This window comes from Lissotriton helveticus, chromosome 10, assembly GCF_964261635.1.
Source record: "Lissotriton helveticus chromosome 10, aLisHel1.1, whole genome shotgun sequence".
In the NCBI taxonomy this organism is placed as follows: Eukaryota; Metazoa; Chordata; class Amphibia; order Caudata; family Salamandridae; genus Lissotriton; species Lissotriton helveticus.
Window position 1 is genome coordinate 265,270,242 of NC_136071.1, and position 9,875 is coordinate 265,280,116.

The window sequence follows — 9,875 nt, forward strand, 5'->3', positions numbered from 1 at the left end:
AGAAAACTAGGTATAAACTAGGGACAAGTGGAACATTGCATGATACTGTTACATGTAGGGTGAATTTAGTGAGAAAATACCCATTTTACATGGCTTACGTTTGAAATTTCTAATGGGGTATACATATCACTCAAGAGACCTGTTAGAAATGGGGGTCTCCAGTTGGCAGTGGTAGATTCCTTTGTCCAAATAGGGACTCTTGCTTCTAGTCAGGGAAAGGGGGGTACACTCCTGGATAACCCCTGCTCAACCCCTTGGTAGCTTGGCACGAGCAGACAGGCTTATCTCAGAGGCAGTGTGTACAGCATTTGTGGACACATACAATAATACAGTGAAAACACTACAAATGGACACCACACCAGTTAAAAAAAAAGTAATCTTTACTAGACTTAACACAAGACCAAACAACAAAAATCCACAATACTGTAATCAAAAATAAGACTTTAAAATGATGGAAATAGCTTAGTTCAATATAGATGGTAAATGCAACACTTTACTCTCAAAGTACCTTGGATGCGTCACGCAATACAAACAAAAGGGTCGCAGGGAAGATGATGCATCAGTTCCTTGCTTCGGGGGAGGTGATGTGTCGGTTCCTTACTGCAGCGCAGGGGAGGTGATGCATCGTTTCCTTACCGGAGAGGAGGAGAAGCGCCGGTTTCTTACTGCGTTCCGGTTACGATGCAACAAGATGGCACCTCGATGTGATTCGGCGATCCGGTGCGATGTGACAAAATGGCGTCTTTGATGTGATGGGACAACGTTGGAGGTGATGCTTGCACACCCGATGTCCATGCGGCGAACTCGGTCTCTTCTGAGCCGCATCAGGCTCTGCGACATGCTTATCCAGTGATGCGACGGCGACATCTGCGGTGGCAACACGATTCTCTGGTGATGCGACATGCTTTGTCGGTGATGCGACGGCGAACAGCTGTAACACGCTTCTTCGGGGATGCAACGGCAACTGCTGTAGCGGCGACACGCTTCTTTCTTGTTGTTGTTTACACACAGTCTTTTCAGAGAGCCCAAACAACAGTAGGCACCTCTCTGCAGGTAGAATTCCCAGCAAGGAAATTCAGGGGAGCTGGTAGTGAAGACTTGTGTCCCTGAGACTTCAGGCAGGAGGCAAGCACACTTCAAGCACTTGGAGATTCTTCTTCAAGATGATGAAAAGTTCACAAAAGTCCTCTTCTCCTTTCCTTGGCGAATAAAGTAACCACTGCAGGCCAACCGCAGATCCAGCACAGCACATGGTAGTCTCCTCCTTCAGTTTTCTTGGTTCTTCTCCTTGGCAAAGGTTCGTCTTGGTTCCCAGAAGTGATCTAAAGTTCTGGGATCTGGGCCCCAATATTTATAATGCAAAATCCTTTGTTGTCTGAAGGCAGAGAGTGTCTGTGCCTAGTCAAAACCAGTTCTGTCCAAAGCATTTTCTCTTTGTATAGCGCTTTCCCCTTTTGGGGCCTTTCTTGTTTATTGGCACATTATTCCCCACAATTATTTTAATTACTATTGCTCTTTATTTGTGCTATTGTACTGATGTTTTACATTGTTTTCTTCAACTCAATAAAGCTTTTCAAACTTAAAAAAAAAACAGTTCTGTCCTCCTGAGTGCAGCTTCCTGGCAGGAGGTGGAGACAGCATTGTTTGAGAGCAGACCGGGCCCAGGTAGCTGAAAGGAAATATCCTTCCCCTACTCTCTATACTATGAGAGCTCAGGTCAGTGAAAGGAAATCTCCACCCCCTACTCTCTATTCTATGAGGGCTCAGGGCAGTGAAAGGAAATCTCCTTCCCCTACTCTCTATTCAATGCAGGTCCTATTCAGCCCAGCCCTAACCCATCAGACTGATGGATCCAAGGCCCTCTCCAGACCCCTGTCACTCACAAACCAGACATGGAATACACAAACCTGGCAGAGACAACTGGATGGTTAGGCAAGAAAACACCTACTTTCTAAAAGTGGTATATTCAAACACAGAATGTAAACATCACCTTCACTAAAAGATGTATTTTAACATTCTGAGTTCAGGCGTACTAAACTCGAATTCCAACCTAGTTCCCTGGGTTAGGCATATAAAATGTTATAATTAAACTGCCCATTCTGGCCTATGGGAACTGGTAGTCTAGCAATAGTGAAAAATGAAATTGGCTGTAATTCACCATAAGGACATGTCACATACATCAGGGCATGGCCTACCTTTTACCTACAATGCACCCTCCCCATGGGGGTACCTTGGGCCTACCTTAGGGGTGACTAACATGTAGAAAAGGGAATGTTTAGTGAGTGGCAAGTGTGTGCACTTTCCAAGTCGACATGGCAGTCTCAGACTGCACACAGGCTTTGCAATGGCAGGCCTGAGCCATATTTTACAAGCTGCTTCTGTGGGTGGCACAACCAGTGCTGCAAGCCCACCAGCAGCATTTGATTTACAGGCCCTGGGCACACATGGTGCACTGTACTAGGGTCTGACAAGTAAATCAAATAGCCAATCATGGAGTCACTAATCCATTACAACAATTTACAATTGGGAGCACTTGCACTTTGGCACTGAATAGCAGTGTCAAAGCAGCCAAAGCATCTAGACCAGCAAAACATAGCAAAAGCACAGGAGGCAACGGCGAAAAAAATAGAAGGGAGATCCATGCCAATGGTGCCAGGTCTAACATTGCCCTTTAACCATTACGTAGCCCTTAATATTGCACTAAAATAGAATTTTTTAGCACACGCACAAGTGATGACATCATGGACATGCAACTTTTGCTAAATGTAACACAGTACCCTTTTTCCATTTGCACAACAGTATGGTGATGATTTTCAAACAGTCGTGCTCCGCGAATTTCAATTTTATATTTATATTTGTAAATTGGAAAAAACATCAACCATAGCTTCTTGGCACTATATGCTAAAATAGAGAAAGAATCAAAGTAATGATGGTGTAGTAAATCTTCAAATTAAATAGGCAGGGTTTTAAAGTTTACGGAAGGCTAGCAGAGCGAAAGAGGATGGAAGGTCAACAAAGAAAGTGGAGACTTTTCCACTTCCTAGCTGCACGCACAGAGAAAGACCTTTCTCTAAATGTCTTTCTTCGAGTTTTGGGACCAGCTGGCAAGAAAAGATCCTGAGTAGGGTGACCAATTGACATGGGAGCAAATTCACGACGCGTAGTGTAATAATTCAGGACAAAGGGTCAAAATTCAAGACAAAAGGTCAAAATTCAGGACGAAATTTTGGGACAAAAGGTAAGTTTTCCAGACACATCTGAGGAGGTCACTCAATAATATATAAGTAAATAGATAACCAACATAAGTACAAGTCAAAATACATTTATATTATGTTGAGACAATCGTGCACCTTGAGCAACTGTGCAGGTCTTTTTGTTGTATTTCATATGCTCATCATCTATTTATGTGGTTACTGTACTGGGTTGGCTAGTTTGATATTTTGTTTACTGTTCAGGGTCCTGAGCAGGCATGTTTGGTGAGAGAAGGGACCGAGAAGATCTGCTCGGATGGACTTTGTTACTAGCATCTCATATCTGATTGCCACTGTGAGATGTAAAGCAGCACATATAGAATGCAGCTAATTGGGACTTGCAGGGCTGGACTAGAGTTCAATACTCTGAGTAGCCAGCTTTGTTTCAGATCACTTCGGTAGTCCATGTCTATTCAGCTGGTGATGACTGGTTTAGGGGCTGGTACAGTACTGAGTGATGGGTAAGACCCAGATGACAGGTCTTGCGTGAGGACAGTAAAACAGAGTTATTAACCAGCCTGCATGAACTTTAATTGGCAACACACTACTGAGTTTTATATTATTATTGTGGGCCAGAATGGTATGATAGAAATTGACATTACTATATAATGCCCTGGCAAGCCATATATCAGCTCTCCTTATTTTACCTGTATATGATAAATTAGCCCAATAAGAATGCTGATTGGGCTGTTTCATGTGTGTGAGCTGAGCTGTAAAGTGCATATTCTACCTGATGCACAGTGTGCAAGTGTGCTACATAAAAGAAACTGTTTTCTTTGGTGAGGCATTATTGTAGGTCAGAAGGAGGCACCGTCTGTTACACACAGAACATTTAGGGGTCCATTAGGATGGCGGGCGGATTGCCCCCGCCAGGCAGGCGGTAGCCACCGCCGGCCTGGCGGGGGCAATCCGCCCGCCATCCTGACTAAAAACACCCCCCGCCATATTATCATGGCATGGTTGGCCGCGGCAGACGGAAAGACCGTCCGCCGCTTTTCCGCCCCGGTCACCTTGCGGCCGGGGTGGAAAAGGGTTTATATGGTTGCGGTGTCTATTAGACACCGCAAGCCATATTAGGATATGCATTTGGGAATGCCTTTCTGTGGCGGCAATGCCGCCACTGAAAGGCATGCAGAGTCCCCCTGCAGGGGCCCATTGCGGGCCCCTAGGGACTCCGTGGGGGTGGGGGGTGCACATGGGGGGTACCTATGGTACCCCCCTGCATTTCAATGCACAACGTGCATTTTTAGCATTGCGGCGGGCGGTGCTTTCAGCACCGGCCGCCGCAATGCTAAAAATGCGGGAAGCGCCCGCCACTGTGGCGGGCGCATCTTAATATGTAAAACGGGACCCCCCGCCCTTATGGCGAGTGGTCCCATTCACCGGTAGGATGACGGGGTCATCCTAATGGACCCCTTAATTATGAAATGCAAGCACAATGCCAACATGCAGTTCTACTGATAAAACTATATAGCACACAAATATTAATGGGTGGAAATTAGGTTGCAGCGCCTTTATCAGGTGAACCTGTTTTAGAGTACAGAGCCAGCATTGAGATGAAAGGTCAGGAAGCACACTCAGGGTATGGCAAGAATTGATGCCTCACTTGTCTACTCTGTTTCATTTAAAGTTTTAAATAAAGTAAAGTAGTCTAGCAAGACTTTTTCTCCTGATGTTAATCCTTGCTAGCAGGTCCATATGGCCCAAGACCACATGTTCTGCTGCAAAAGTCTTAACCTTGTATAATGCATTGCACATATTTCTTCTCACTTGTTGCTCGTTTCACACTCACTTTTCGTAATTGGCATGATCCGTTATTGTTTTGTGCATGCTGATCTCTGTAGTCTCTTCATGGTCCCTGTAGTCATATCCCTAACATTACAGGCAAAATCACTCATTCATTTCTAAATAATAAGTATAAACGTGTTCAGGTAACTGTATTGCTCTGCTTACATTTCACATACTTTACTTAACCTCTACCGCGCTAGCGGGTTTTCCCGCTGTGCACTGAAATTTCAAAATCGCGCGTATCGTGACAAAGCCAGCTCGTCATGCGCGTAGCGCAGGTAACGCCCATGACGAGCTGGCTTTGTCATCAGCGCTGAAGGGGTTAATCTTGCATTCCCTAAAAGTGTTTTCTTTTTCCAGGATGTTCTTACGTTATTTTTTAGAAGCCATTTTACTCTTGCCTCCCCTTCCTTATAAGCTATTTCCTATTTTCTAGTTTTCCAGAGCTGCAAGGTAATACAAATCACAATATAATCACTCCACTGTAAATAAAAAGGAAAAGGAAAAAAAACATTGTTATTGTCAATGCTAAAAGCTCTAGCTTTTACAAATGTGGGACCAATTGCGAATGCCTGTTTTTTAAAAGTAACTGGCAACGTTACTCAGATCCAATTTGTTACTTTTTTCTTCCTTGCCTTCAGGCCCATCACATGCCTTAACTTCCCAGACTGCCCCATTGTCATTCTGTATGCCACAATCAGCCGGGATATAGAATGATAATGGTTCCATCACAGTCTGTGAGAGGCCAGGGAGGGGCTGCTCTTGAGCACAGAGGAGTGCGAGGTGGCCCCAGCAGGGAGTTCTTGGAACACAGAGGCTTCTTAAAGGTGAGCAGTAATGCCCCCAAATTGCAGACAAAAGGATTCCATTCAAGGACTCATGACAGAAAACGGACGTGTGATCCAATTAACGGACAGTCCGTGAAATTTACGGACCAGTCTGTGAAATTTACAGACTGGTGGTCACCCTAATCCCTAGGCCAAAGAAACTGCGTAGGACTATAACAGATAAATGTGTAGGCAGGGCTTTAAGTGGGATGAAAAAAAGGGGGGTCTCGCAAAGGTGCGTGACAATCTAATTAAGGACGTGGCTTAAAAAGCCGTAAGCAAAAAATCTGTGCTTAGCATAGTGTACCGCCGGACTAGTGTTTTGTTGTTTCTGTCATTGCACCCAGATATATGATACAACAAGTAACATCATACCTACAACAACTCAGGGCTATTGGCTTTGTCAATGGTTGTTAGTTGCATACGATAACTAAGTAGCAACTATGGCTTAGTTGTATATCATATTTAAAAAGCTTCTACTTAAAGCCCTGGTGACACCACGACAATGTTGCTTCTCTTGAGTTCTCTTGAGAAGGGAAATCCAGAGAGAAAATGACTCTCTTTAAAGGATTTCCCTTCCCCTACAATGCTCATCTGGCATGACATCATGCCTTAACTTCTCAACTAGTGAGAAGTGAGCTGTGTGAGCATGCACACATAAATGTGCCTGCGGTCATTGCAGTAAGGAATAAAATGGACCCCATGAGCCAGGGCTCAAAACAGGCCCCTATAGGCCTCCTTTAAAAAACTGTTAGTGCTCTGCACCAGCAAGACCCAGCCCACTTAAAGCCTTGTGTAAAAGGAACTGGGATGTTGGCTGTGCTTAATTTGAACTGTGGCTTCCGATGCTCAGCACCGGCACTTAATTGCAAGAATCGGTACCTAGGACAGACTGCCACAAGGTGGCACTGTTTGTCTAAATTAAAGATGAGCACACAACATTGTCATAGCTTTGGGGAACTGGAATAGTCTTAATTGTCAATCTCGTAGGAGTGCGATGGTTAGCAGCTGTGTTGGTAGTGTCATTGGCAACGTTGGCAGGGACAATGGGTGGTGCATGCTGCAGTGGCTTCCTGAGGAGGGCCCTGGCCCTTTTTTTTTTTATTTTACAAATTAAGCAAATGTTGTCGGGTGAAAACCTAATTAAGTAACAACAACAATCCTCATCAGGGTGAACCACACTAACTTACTAAATTAACCTGTGCTTAACTCTCTGGTAGGTTGGCACAAAAGCAGTCAGGCTTAACTTAGAGGCAATATGTAAAGCTTTATGCAGCACACAAAGAGTAATAAAATGAAAATAGAGCACAAGAAAAATTTCAAATACATTTTGAAACATAGAGTACATTTTCATAAATTATTTGAAATCAAATTGACAAAAATATAATCAGTAGAACAGCGATATACATTTCTAACTTTTAGTGTAGAAAATAGCACCTATAAGATCAAAGTGCGAACCACAGATATCTAGCCCAGGATTGGGAAGGCACCACTTGGAGGGTCAGGACTCTGTCAGGGTCCAGGTGCAGGTTAAGGATGGTTGGAGCCTTTTCTGTCCCTGAGGCTCTGATCAAGAGGCCAGTCAATCAGTCCTTGGAGACAATTCTGGAAGTCCTGAATTCAAGTAGAAGAGAAGGGCTCAAGCAGCAGGGCAGACCTCTTGGGTTTAGAACAGGCTTCAGGGAGCAGAAAAGTCCTTCTGAGTGCAGCCAAACAGTCCTTCTGAAGTACACAGCAGGCCACAGAAACAGACAGTCCTCTGGTAGTTCGTCCACAGATACAGGAGTTAGCAGAAGAGTATGTCTGGGATACCAATTTTTATACCTGGTGCCTCCTTTGAAATGGAAGACATTTCTGAAGTTTTTCCTCTCAGAGGTGTCTTGAATTTGCTGCCTCTCTGCCATGGCACCAGCATGTCTGCAGGCACTAAAGGCTAATATGAAGTTTGTTGTGCATAAGCAAGGCCCACCCAATTGATGTGTAAGTAGGGCTCTGCCCAGATCCGCCTTCCCCATTCTGCCTGAGATAGCTTATTCAGGCACACCGAATCCCCCTATTGGGTGGCTGTCTGGGAAGAATATACAGAGGCCACTTGCCACTAGCATCTAGGTATGTGACCCAGGACCAGGCTGCAGAGACCAAATGCTTGGGACAAAAAATGCCAAGAAGAACAAACATAACTTATGATAGTATAACTGCACAACTCTGGGCTTCACAAGTGATAGGCTCATATAGTAGTTAATCCTAGGACGATGAGTGAGACAGACAAACCATGGTCATTTAAGGCAAGAACTCTTTCATAATAATTATTTTCACTGTCTTTTTGAAGGAAGCTGTTGATGAGACTATGCGGATTTCAGGTGGGAGAGAGTTCCAAATCTTCGGGGCAGAACCTGAGAAAGCTCTGTGCTTCATTCTTTTTTTGTGGAAAATCTGCGGGCTCAAGAGGAAAGAGTTTGCACTTCTTGATGGTCTGCCCCCTCCTGATAGTTCTATCTGATGCACCAGGTAACGGGGGTATTGAGATGGAGGGCTTTGTGAGTCATGCAGGCAATCTTTAGTTTTATTCTTGCTTCCAATTGCAATCAATTTAGGGATTTTAGGGATAAGGATATGTGATCATTACTCTTTTTATCTGTAATCAGTCTGGCTGTGACATTCAGGAAAGCCCTTAGTGGTGCCAAGGTATATTTGGGGAGGCCACAGAGCATAACACTGCCATAGTCTACCTTCAGAAACACCAGCACTTGAACCACCTGCTTGAGGTCATCTTGTGGAAGGAATGGTTTGAGATTCCTGCATATTCTCATCTGGTGGTTAGCACCCTTGCATACCTTACTAATATGATTCTTCATGTTCAGGTTCGTGTCTAGGGTGATTCCGAGAGTCAATAACATGAGGAAAGCAGTTGAAGGCTGTGAGGAGGTTCATCCAGTGGTCTATCTTGGTGGTATAATTAGGTGGAGATATGAAATGCAATTCAGTTTTGGGGAATAATTGAGTGAGGTGAAATCTTTGGAGGAGGTGCTTTTCAGGTAAAGTTTCCTTTCATCTGCATACATGTGAAAAAGAGTGTTCGTAGAATTTAGTGCATTTGCTAAAGGTTCCATGAATATGTTAAAGAGTATCGTAGATAAAGCAGACCCTTGTGGGACCCCCATGGAAACTGTAGATGGTTGGGATAAGGATTGATTTATCTTAACCCTTTGGGATCTGTTGTGCAGGAATGATGAGAACCATTGCAATACCAGACTGGAAAGGCCCAACCTGTGCTCAACAATGGATAAAAGGATGTCGTGATTAACAGTGTCAAACGCAGAAAAGTCAAGGAGGATTAGGAGGCAGGAATCGTTTTGGTCTAGCATTTTTAAATTGTCATCAATCGTGTGAGTGAGGGCCGATTCCTTGCTGTGACCAGTCCGAAAACCAGATTGATGTTGATCCAGGAGTTGGAAACTCTTTAAGTGAGCGCAGAGCTGCGATCGTACGCATTTTTCAAGGAGCTTTGCCAGAGTGGGGATGTTGGAGCTCGAGCGGAAGTTGTTTAGATCAGTTCGATCTGCATTCGTTTTTTTAGAATGGGTGTAACCTGAGCTGCTTTTAGGCATTCAGGGATCTGCCTTGTGACAATGAAACGTTGATAATCTTTGTCCACAGGGGAATGAAGGCATCCTTGATTTCTTTGAATAAGTTCAGTGCTCATGTAAAATGCTCTGATAACTTTGGGTCTAGTTCGCACTATATAAAACTTCACACAAAAAGAAAATACACTGAACCCTGCCCTATGGGCTGTTTACGACTTACCCTAGGGGTGACTTATCCATACTAATATTGTAAAGAGACAGCCCAAACCTTTGAGGCGGGTAATCTCAGTAACCACAGCACTAATCACAACACCCAATACAGCATTGGAAAGGGCAGTTGCAGCAGAAGGACATAGGCTATGCAGACGCCCACCATATACATTTAAAAGGTAAAAGAACCGTGCCAGCAAAGTAGTCCCTTGTGG